The 9,514-nt window shown below is 47.5% G+C and overlaps 2 non-coding genes across 2 annotated transcripts; one reads left to right on the top strand and one right to left on the bottom strand.

Moving 5' to 3' along the window:
- The first annotated feature begins 606 nt into the window (after positions 1-606).
- On the top strand, positions 607-688 carry TRNAS-ACU. Its single transcript has one exon. It is a non-coding gene; the product is annotated as a tRNA-Ser (tRNA).
- A 4,026-nt stretch (positions 689-4,714) lies between these two features.
- On the bottom strand, positions 4,715-4,788 carry TRNAT-UGU. The gene has a single exon. It is a non-coding gene; the product is annotated as a tRNA-Thr (tRNA).
- Between the last annotated feature and the right edge of the window lie 4,726 nt (positions 4,789-9,514).

Here is a 9,514-nt window from a genome sequence, read left to right as displayed (position 1 = left end):
GGGAGGGAGCAACGCTTAGCCCTACTCTGTCGCACCCTCAGCCTGGATCCCTGGCTCACTGCCCAGCCTCGACCCCCTTACTCCTGTCTGCACCCCTCTCCCCAGCAAGCAACAGCCCCACTCTCAGCCCCAGTTCTCAACCGCGGCTTCTGAGGGGCCACAGCCATGGTTAAGAGGGCACGGTGTGAAATGTTTGGGGACCAATGGTTTAGGCTGATGTTCTCAATCACTTCTGTGCAGTCCAATAAAAGCTATTTCTAACCCACCTACCCCCCCATCTGGACAGACTAGGTATGTTCTGCTGCCCTTCACTCATGCAGGAAGGATAATAACATTTCATTCCATTTAACCCTAAAGTGATTTGTAACCTGCCACCAGCCAAAACTGGTCATTTTGGGAAAGTGGCCCCATCATGCTGCATACCTAGGCAGAGTAGGTGTGTCTATGCAAACATGGTCTGTTCCTGAAGTCTTTCCCCCAGCTCCTCACTAGATGTGAGGGGGGAGCTCATTCAGCCCCTGCTTCCACTTCTTATTTAAAAATTCCTTATTGTCCCTATCACTACCTACCTTAGATTTTTCCTCTTGTCCCATTCTTGATAGCTCAGATGAGGTGGCCAAGTGGTTAAGGTGATGGACTACTAATCCATTCTGCTCTGCATGCATGGGTTCAAATCCCATCTTCATTAGATGCTTTTAGTCTTCAGTCCTCCTTTATAGACAATCATCTCCCCCTTTGGTATAATGACAGATCAAACAATGTTACTTCTTGCAAACAAAAACCTTCTTAGAAACTCAGACCCCACCTTGCTTTAAATAAAATGTCTAAATCCCAGAATTCTTAAAAAAATAGAATTCTCTAGTCCTGTATTTCTTAGTTTTTATCTCAAAAAGTGACATCCTCCTCACCTCCCCCAAACACCCTGGAACCTGCCCAAATTATTAAAATACCCTCAACCTGAGCAAGGCCAGAACCGTGAACCTGAGCTAGTGTCTAGGCCAAGCTGTTCGGAAGGAGGCAACTCAAATATTTTCTCCCTGCTTCCCTTGGCAAGGTCTGACTGAGAAAATAAAATTCCTCAAATTGAACAAGTATCAGAGGGTAGCCGTGTTAGTCTGGATCTGTAAAAGCAGCAAAGAATCCTGTGGCACCTTATAGACTAACAGACGTTTTGGAGCATGAGCTTTCGTGGGTGAATACCCACTTCCTCAGATGCATGTAATGGAAATATCCAGGGGCAGGTATATATATGTGTGCTAGCAAGCAAGCTAGAGATAACGAGGTCAGTTCAATCAGGGAGGATGAGGCCCTGTTCTAGCAGTTGAGGTGTGAAAACCAAGAGAGGAGAAACTGGTTCTGTAATTGGCAAGCCATTCACAGTCTTTGTTCAATCCTGAGCTGATGGTGTCAAATTTGCAGATGAACTGAAGCTCAGCAGTTTCTCTTTGAAGTCTGGTCCTGAAGTTTTTTTGCTGCAGGATGGCCACCTTAAGGTCTGCTATAGTGTGGCCAGGGAGGTTGAAGTGCTCTCCTACAGGTTTTTGTATATTGCCATTCCTAATGTCTGATTTGTGTCCATTTATCCTTTTCCGTAGAGACTGTCCAGTTTGGCCGATGTACATAGCAGAGGGGCATTGCTGGCACAACCTAAGTCGTGCAGAACGCAATGCCATCCACAGCCTCAAAAACCACCCTGACATTATCATCAAAGAGGCTGATAAAGGAGATGCCGTTGTCATCATGAACAGGTCTGACTATCAAAAGGAGGCAGCCAGACAACTCTCCAATACCAAATTCTACAGGCCACTTCCCTCAGATCCCACTGAGGAATACACTAAGAAACTACAGCATCTACTCAGGACACTCCCTACACTAACACCAGAAGAAATCAACATACCCCTAGAGCCCCGACCAGGGTTATTCTATCTACTACCCAAGAACCACAAACCCGGAAATCCTGGACGCCCCATCATCTCGGGCATTGGCACTCTCACTGAAGGACTGTCTGGATATATGGACTCTCTACTCAGACCCTATGCCACCAGCACTCCCAGCTATCTCCGCGACACCACTGATTTCCTGAGGAAACTACAATGCATTGGTGACCTTCCAGAAAACACCATCCTAGCCACCATGGATGTAGAGGCTCTCTACACAAACATCCCACACACAGATGGAATACAAGCTGTCAGGAACACTATCCCTGATGATGCCACAGCACAACTGGCTGCTGAGCTCTGTGCCTTTATACTTACACACAACTATTTCAAATTTGATGACAATATATATCTCCAGATCAGTGGCACTGCTATGGGCACCCGCATGGCCCCACAATATGCCAATATCTTCATGGCCGACCTGGAACAACGCTTCCTCAGCTCTCGTCCACTCACACCCCTTCTCTATCTGCGCTACATTGATGACATCTTCATCATCTGGACCCATGGGAAGGAGACTCTGGAAAAATTCCACCATGATTTCAACAGCTTCCACCGCACCATCAACCTCAGCCTGGACCAATCTATACGGGAGGTCCACTTTCTTGACACCACGGTGCAAATAAGTGATGGTCACATTAACACCACCCTATATCGAAAACCCACCGACCGCTATGCCTACACTCATGCCTCCAGCTTCCATCCCGGGCACATCACACGATCCATTGTCTACAGCCAAGCACTGAGGTACAACCGCATCTGCTCTAACCCCTCAGACAGAGACCAACACCTACAAAATCTTCACCAAGCATTCTCAAAACTACAATACCCGCATGAGGAAATAAGGAAACAGATCAACAGAGCCAGACGTGTACCCAGAAGCCTCCTACTGCAAGACAAACCCAAGAGAGAAACCTACAGGACTCCACTGGCCATCACATACAGCCCCCAGCTAAAACCCCTCCAACGCATCATCAAGGATCTACAACCCATCCTGGACAATGATCCCACACTTTCACAGGCCTTGGGTGGCAGGCCAATCCTTGCCCACAGACAACCTGCCAACCTGAAACATATTCTCACCAGTAACTGCACACCACACCATAATAACTCTAGCTCAGGAACCAATCCATGCAACAAACCTCGATGCCAACTCTGCCCACATATCTACACCAGCGACACCATCACAGGACCTAACCAGATCAGCCACACCATCACTGGTTCATTCACCTGCACATCCACCAATGTAATATACGCCATCATATGCCAGCAATGCCCCTCTGCTATGTACATCGGCCAAACTGGACAGTCTCTACGGAAAAGGATAAATGGACACAAATCAGACATTAGGAATGGCAATATACAAAAACCTGTAGGAGAGCACTTCAACCTCCCTGGCCACACTATAGCAGACCTTAAGGTGGCCATCCTGCAGCAAAAAAACTTCAGGACCAGACTTCAAAGAGAAACTGCTGAGCTTCAGTTCATCTGCAAATTTGACACCATCAGCTCAGGATTGAACAAAGACTGTGAATGGCTTGCCAATTACAGAACCAGTTTCTCCTCTCTTGGTTTTCACACCTCAACTGCTAGAACAGGGCCTCATCCTCCCTGATTGAACTGACCTCGTTATCTCTAGCTTGCTTGCTAGCACACATATATATACCTGCCCCTGGATATTTCCATTACATGCATCTGAGGAAGTGGGTATTCACCCACGAAAGCTCATGCTCCAAAACGTCTGTTAGTCAAATTGAACATTTTCTGCTGAAAAACCAATACTAGTCTGTTTGGGGACTTTGGTTTAAAAGTATTATTGTTATTATTCTCTTCTGATTTCTGAATCAATTCAGTTCAGTCTTTGTCCTCCAGGTGTGTTTCCAGCTGCTGAGTTGTGGGGAAGAGAGGCCAAGTCATGATGTCTCTTTTCCTCTTTCATAGTTTCCTTCCAACTTGCTAGGAAGCTCCTTTGCTACAATGTGAGTCAAGCAGTGTCCATTATCGCTGTGCTGTCTTGGCAAAGTCTGCATTGTACATGGTTCCTGGGATAGTCCTTGGGAGTGTGGATACCTTCAATGGGCCAGCAGCCAGTCTGGCTCCTCCATTGTCACACTTGAAAGGCTGGTGGTGGGCATTTCCCAACCCATAACATATTTCAGTAACGCACACAGAGCAAAACTTCATAACTTCCCAACCAATGCGAGGACACACAATCCAACAAGATATTAATGTTCAACGGATCAAGACTTTTGAAATGATACCTCACAAAGCAGAATTTGTACAAACCATGTCATCATTATATGAGAGTGGTGAATATGGGGCTTCCAGGGTGCTACTTTGAGCACAGCGTGCCACACCTGAGCTTACATTGCAATAGAGAAGTACCCTTAGAGTCCATCTCTCCTGGGATAAAGGTGGCAGCAGGACTGGCCTGGGTCATCTGACTTCAGCTCCTGAATGTACTGTGGTGCAGATATTTGTGTTCACACTGAAGCCTGGGTTCAGAAACCCTTGCCCCTCATGGGGCCTCAGAGCTTAAGCTCAAGCCCATATGTCTGCACTGTAATTTTATAGAGATTGGGAGGGAGTTTAGCAAGTGGAAATGGTAAAACCGCATTGAGGGAACTGGACCACTGACCTATCAGCTCTTAACACCCAAACTTTCAGTAACTCTATTATCAGTGCCTGTGAGTGTAATTTAAACCATAGGTCAATCTAGTTCTGAAGATCGTCTTCTGACAGTAGCCAATACCAGGTGCCCCAAAAGGCACTCCCCAAGGCACCACTGGGAGTTGAACCCAGGATCTCTTGTTTACAAAACAAATGCTTTAACCAGCTAAGCCATGGTGCCTGCTGTTCCTTAGAGCATTGTATCTGCCCACACCTGACTCTCTGTCAAGCCCCACTGGCCCCTGACAAGTATTGCTCGTGTTTGGCTTCTGTAAAGCCGAGGAGCAGGTGAAGTTTTGCTCCCAAGGTGTGTGTGTGATTCTTTGGACAGGTCTACACTACAAAATTGGTTGGTGTAATTACATTACTTAGGCTAGCAATGCAGTTATATCAACCTAATCCCGGTGTAGATAGCAGCTCAGCTGTTAGAACTTTCTGGAGCTATGAAAGGGGAGGGGCCCAGCCTCTATAGCAGGAATACAGGGCAGACAAGTTCACAGCAGGCATGGTGGGATACTGGTGGAGGCCAGTTATGGCGATATAATGACCAGCAGCATTTACACTGACAAATTGTCACTTTAAGTTTGCTGCAAAAAGCTCTAGGCCTCTGGTCGAGGTGGTTTTATTTTGTCACCAAAACAGGGCAGTTTTGTCGCCAGACGTGGCATTGCAGTGTGTACACCAGCCATAAACTGCCGACCAAGGGAGCGTTGTGTGTTTTTCACACACCTGAGCAATATAATGATGCTGAAATAACTTTGTAGTGCAGACCTGGCCAAAGATTCACACACACACACACACAGCTTGCAAGGAAAACCTCACCTGCTCCTCTGCTTTGCAGAATCCAGACACATGCAAAGCTTGTTAGACCCCAGTGGGGATGGCAGGGAGTCATGTGTGGGCAGACAGTGTGCCTGAGCCACAGATAGGCATTGTGGCTTATCTTACTAAAGTATCTGTTTTGTAAACAGGAGATCCTGGGTTCAACTCCCAGTAGTGCCTTGCTGAGTAACTCTTGGGACACCTGGTATTGGCTATTGTCAGAGGACAAAACACAGAGCAAGATGGGCCTTTGGTCCAGCCCTGTATGGCTGTTTTTATGGCTTAAATTACACTCACAGGCACTGATAATAGAGTTACTGAAAGTTTGGGAGTTAAGAGCTGATAGGTCAGTGTTCCAGCCCATCACAGATGACCCCCTCCCTCTGGGACAGGGGCAGGTCTGGGCTCTCAGACCAAATGGCTCATTGTGGCTACCAGAAACTGTGGGCAGCTAATTTAGTTTACACTGAGGGTTGAGTCCTACTTTGTGCACAGTGTGTGAGAATGAAAATCCTAAACCACCCTTTGAAATAACAAATCCAGTAGGATGTGTTATTGTCCCTGCCCCAATGCAGAGAGACAGATGGAGAAATGCCATTGAGTCTGCCATTTTACCTGTTTCACTTGCTAAACTCCCTCCCAACCGTGTGGAGTCCAGAGTCCGGTATTGAGCCTGAGTCGAAATGTCTACACTGCAAATTTACCACCCCACAGCCCAAGCCCTGGGAGCCTGAGCTGGCATGGGGCAGCGCTGGGTGTTTCATTGCAGTGTTTCATTGAAGCCTAGCATTATGTCTACACTGCCATTAACACACCCAAGCCACTATTCTCAAACCCTGGGTTAGCTGATTGAAGCTTGTGGGGCTTGTGCTGCAGGGTTATAAAATTACAGTGCAGACACTTTGGCTTGAGCCCAGCCTCCAAGACCCCACGAGAGGTAAGGGTCTCCGAGCCTGGGCTCCAGTCTGAGAACCCAGGAGTCCAAGTCAGATGATCCAGGCCAGCCAGACCACAGGGCTTTTATCACAGTATAGATGCACTGTCAAGGTATGTCTACATTGCAATGTAAGCCCAGGGTTAGCAGAAGTCATGTCAGCAGCCCCAACACAGAAACATAAACCATGAGGAAAAGACCCACCCCCCCCAATAACCTGGGCAGTATCCTTCTCCCTACGGTTAATAAGTCCAGCAACCAGAAGTCCTTTAACATGAGCCATCCTCTCTCTGCACCCCACTCACATCTATTGTCCTTAGTCAGTGCAAGCCCAGAGGTGCCTCTGTAGAGTTCACCTGCCATCCTGGGTAGAAACTGGGGAAAATAAGCAGGCACCGTACTCACTATGTTGTCTAGGGACTCACTCATCCCTCCACAGCCACCCTGTCCTAACATTGATCTCACTCCTAAATTTTAGTGTTAGAACCCAGGCCCAGGCCGACTTGGCTTTGGAACCCATGTCTCCTGCCTAGCAAGTGCTATTTAATTGAGGGCGAGTCCCTCAATTGTGGTCTGCCAAGCACAGTTCTGCTGCCCTCGATTCACACAACAGGATAACAACCCTTTATTTCTCCTGCCCCAATAACAAGGAGACTGGGAATCCAACACCAGCCAAACGTGATCATTTCTGCAAGCAATCCTACATTATTTCCAACATACTGTAAACTCCACATGCAGACCCATACACGAAACTTTGCAAGAAAAACTTCCTGAGGGGGTCTGAAGCACCTGCTGCTGGAAGGAAGGAGGGAGCCGTGGGTTGGGACTAAGGGGCACTGGGAATAGGAGGGGGCTGTGGGCTGAGACAGAGGAGAAGGGTGAAGAGGAGTAGGCTCTGTTTGGGAGTGAGGAGCAGTGAGCATAGGAGGGGCTGGGGGTTGGGACTGAGGGGCACTGGGAATAGAGGGGACATGAGTTCGGTCTGAAGAGCATTGTCATTTGAGGATTCAGAAGAACAGGGGAAGGCAGCAGATGATTCTAATTCCTTAGGGACAGAGAGTGTGTGCGTGTGCACGTGCATGCAGGGGAGGAACATGCTATATGCTCAGAGGCCTTTATTCCTCCAGGCTGCAAGGAAAGAGGTGATGTCAGGAAGTTGCCCCTTCAATCCCCCCAACACAAAGGTCCTTCTTAGGAAAGGCAAAGTCTTGAAGAGAAAAAGTAACATCAAAGAGGACTCCAGAAAGACAGTTTTTAAGACGTAGTGAGTAGTTTATTACCTAACCAGGGTCTTGAACCCTGGCCCCTCAGATTAAAAGTCTGATGAGCTGCCAACTGGCCTAGTAAAACTCACAATTGGGTTCTGTGCTTTGGACAGAAAGGAGGGGAAGAAAATGCCTCACAATGGCAGCAGAACCTAAGAAATGAAACATAACAGGCTTCTGTGCACATTGATTCTGAACAGTGAACAAACCTGACTCCCATATCATGAAAAGCCAGAAAGCCGTTTCTTTGTATGACAGGGAGAAAAGAGTTACAATAATTCCTGCCTGTTTACTTTTGAATTATTTTACATTATAAAGAAAATTGTAACAAAATTAGTCTGAACTTAAATTGCCTGTTATTAAAAGCTGGTTCCCCAATTCAGTTCCAACTACTCTGCTAGAAACACCCCCAGGTCCCTACTCACCCCAGGAAGAGAAAAAAGAGAAACCACCACTGTGCACTGCCCTTGGCTCCAGGCTGCTGTCCCAGGGTGTGTGTGGGGACTGATTGTTTGCTGCTGAGGAAGGAGCCAGTAGAGGCCTCTGGTGCTCTGCTCCTAGCATCTGCCCAGCTCAGGCTGTCCTCTGCCTCAGCTGCTGCTCCTGGCCTGCTCTAGAGTCAAACATGCAGGGCCCTCAGGGGAACAGAGGCTGGGAGAGGACAACAACCTGGGCTAGGATGGGAAGATGCTGGGAGTTCTCATTCACTGAGAACTAGCGTGGCTCCCTTCTCAACAGCAAACAAATTCCACGCCCCCTCCCCAGAAAAACCAGCCTGGAGCCATGGGCAGCAGGGGACGATTCCCTTCAGTTCCCACTGATAAGCGTGGTTCTGGCCTAGTTCTGCTTAGCAACCCAGTTCAGCTTAGCAACTAACCAAGGCCCACTGAAAAATTTACCTGCTGGGATAGATAAGACAACTGTGTGACCTTGCTAGATAAGAGAATGGTATAGAGGCTGGGAAAAAAAATGCTTACAGACACTTTTTAAAATAACATGTATTCTTTTTTGTACTAAGCATGAAGTTATCAAGAATTAAAAGTTCTTTGTTTTGTTTGCTGGGAACAAATGCTGGGAAAGTACAGTGATGACGCGACGGAATAGCTAATAAAAAGCAGTTTGAATTTGTGAAGTGGGGGCTGGTTCTGTATGGAGTGAGATGGGCAGTTCTCTGTTGTATGACATGCTACAATAAAGAACTTGATAGTGGGATTCTTGCTGGTTGTTGCCTGTCTCCTTGCAGTCGGACAACAAAACCTGAGCCGTCTGGGATAAGAGAGATCCCTAACAAATTTGGCCATTTCGCCGGGACTCATCCGACTCTCCAGTGGGGGAGTCCATCTCTGAATGCAACGCAGCACTCATCCTTCGCTTGAGAGGAGCCTTGCCTAGGAGTCGGATCTCACGCTGGCGATAAGGCGTTGTCTCATGAAGCAGCCTGAGCCCATTTAAATCCAGCAACATCCACCTGCCCTTTGAGCAGGAGTCCCGGGAACTAGGTAAGTGAGCGATAGGCACAATAAATGGGACAAGGTGGCAATAAATGCCCGGGGGATGCCCAGTTATCTCTCATTCTGAGAGATTGGAAGGATATATCCGGGACAGCCAGATTGTCCAAGGCTAAGATGAGAAATTTGTGTAGGATCCAGTGGCCGTCATTTACCTTTCATTTGTTCCCGACTAGAGCCTGGCCGGAGTGTGAAACCTTTTCCACAGATAGGATGAACTCCTTAAGGGATATTTTGGTCCATCTTAGGCCGGGACAAATGGATTATTTGTTTGTGTGGTATAATTATAAACCCATGGACGGATGGGTAGCTTTTGAAGTTGTTTGTATGAAGAGCTCTTGTAAAAATCCCCCACCATATGCCCCAGAATCACACTGG

This window comes from Gopherus evgoodei, chromosome 4, assembly GCF_007399415.2.
Source record: "Gopherus evgoodei ecotype Sinaloan lineage chromosome 4, rGopEvg1_v1.p, whole genome shotgun sequence".
NCBI classification, from domain to species: domain Eukaryota; kingdom Metazoa; phylum Chordata; order Testudines; family Testudinidae; genus Gopherus; species Gopherus evgoodei.
This window is presented reverse-complemented; position numbering and strand designations above follow the sequence as displayed.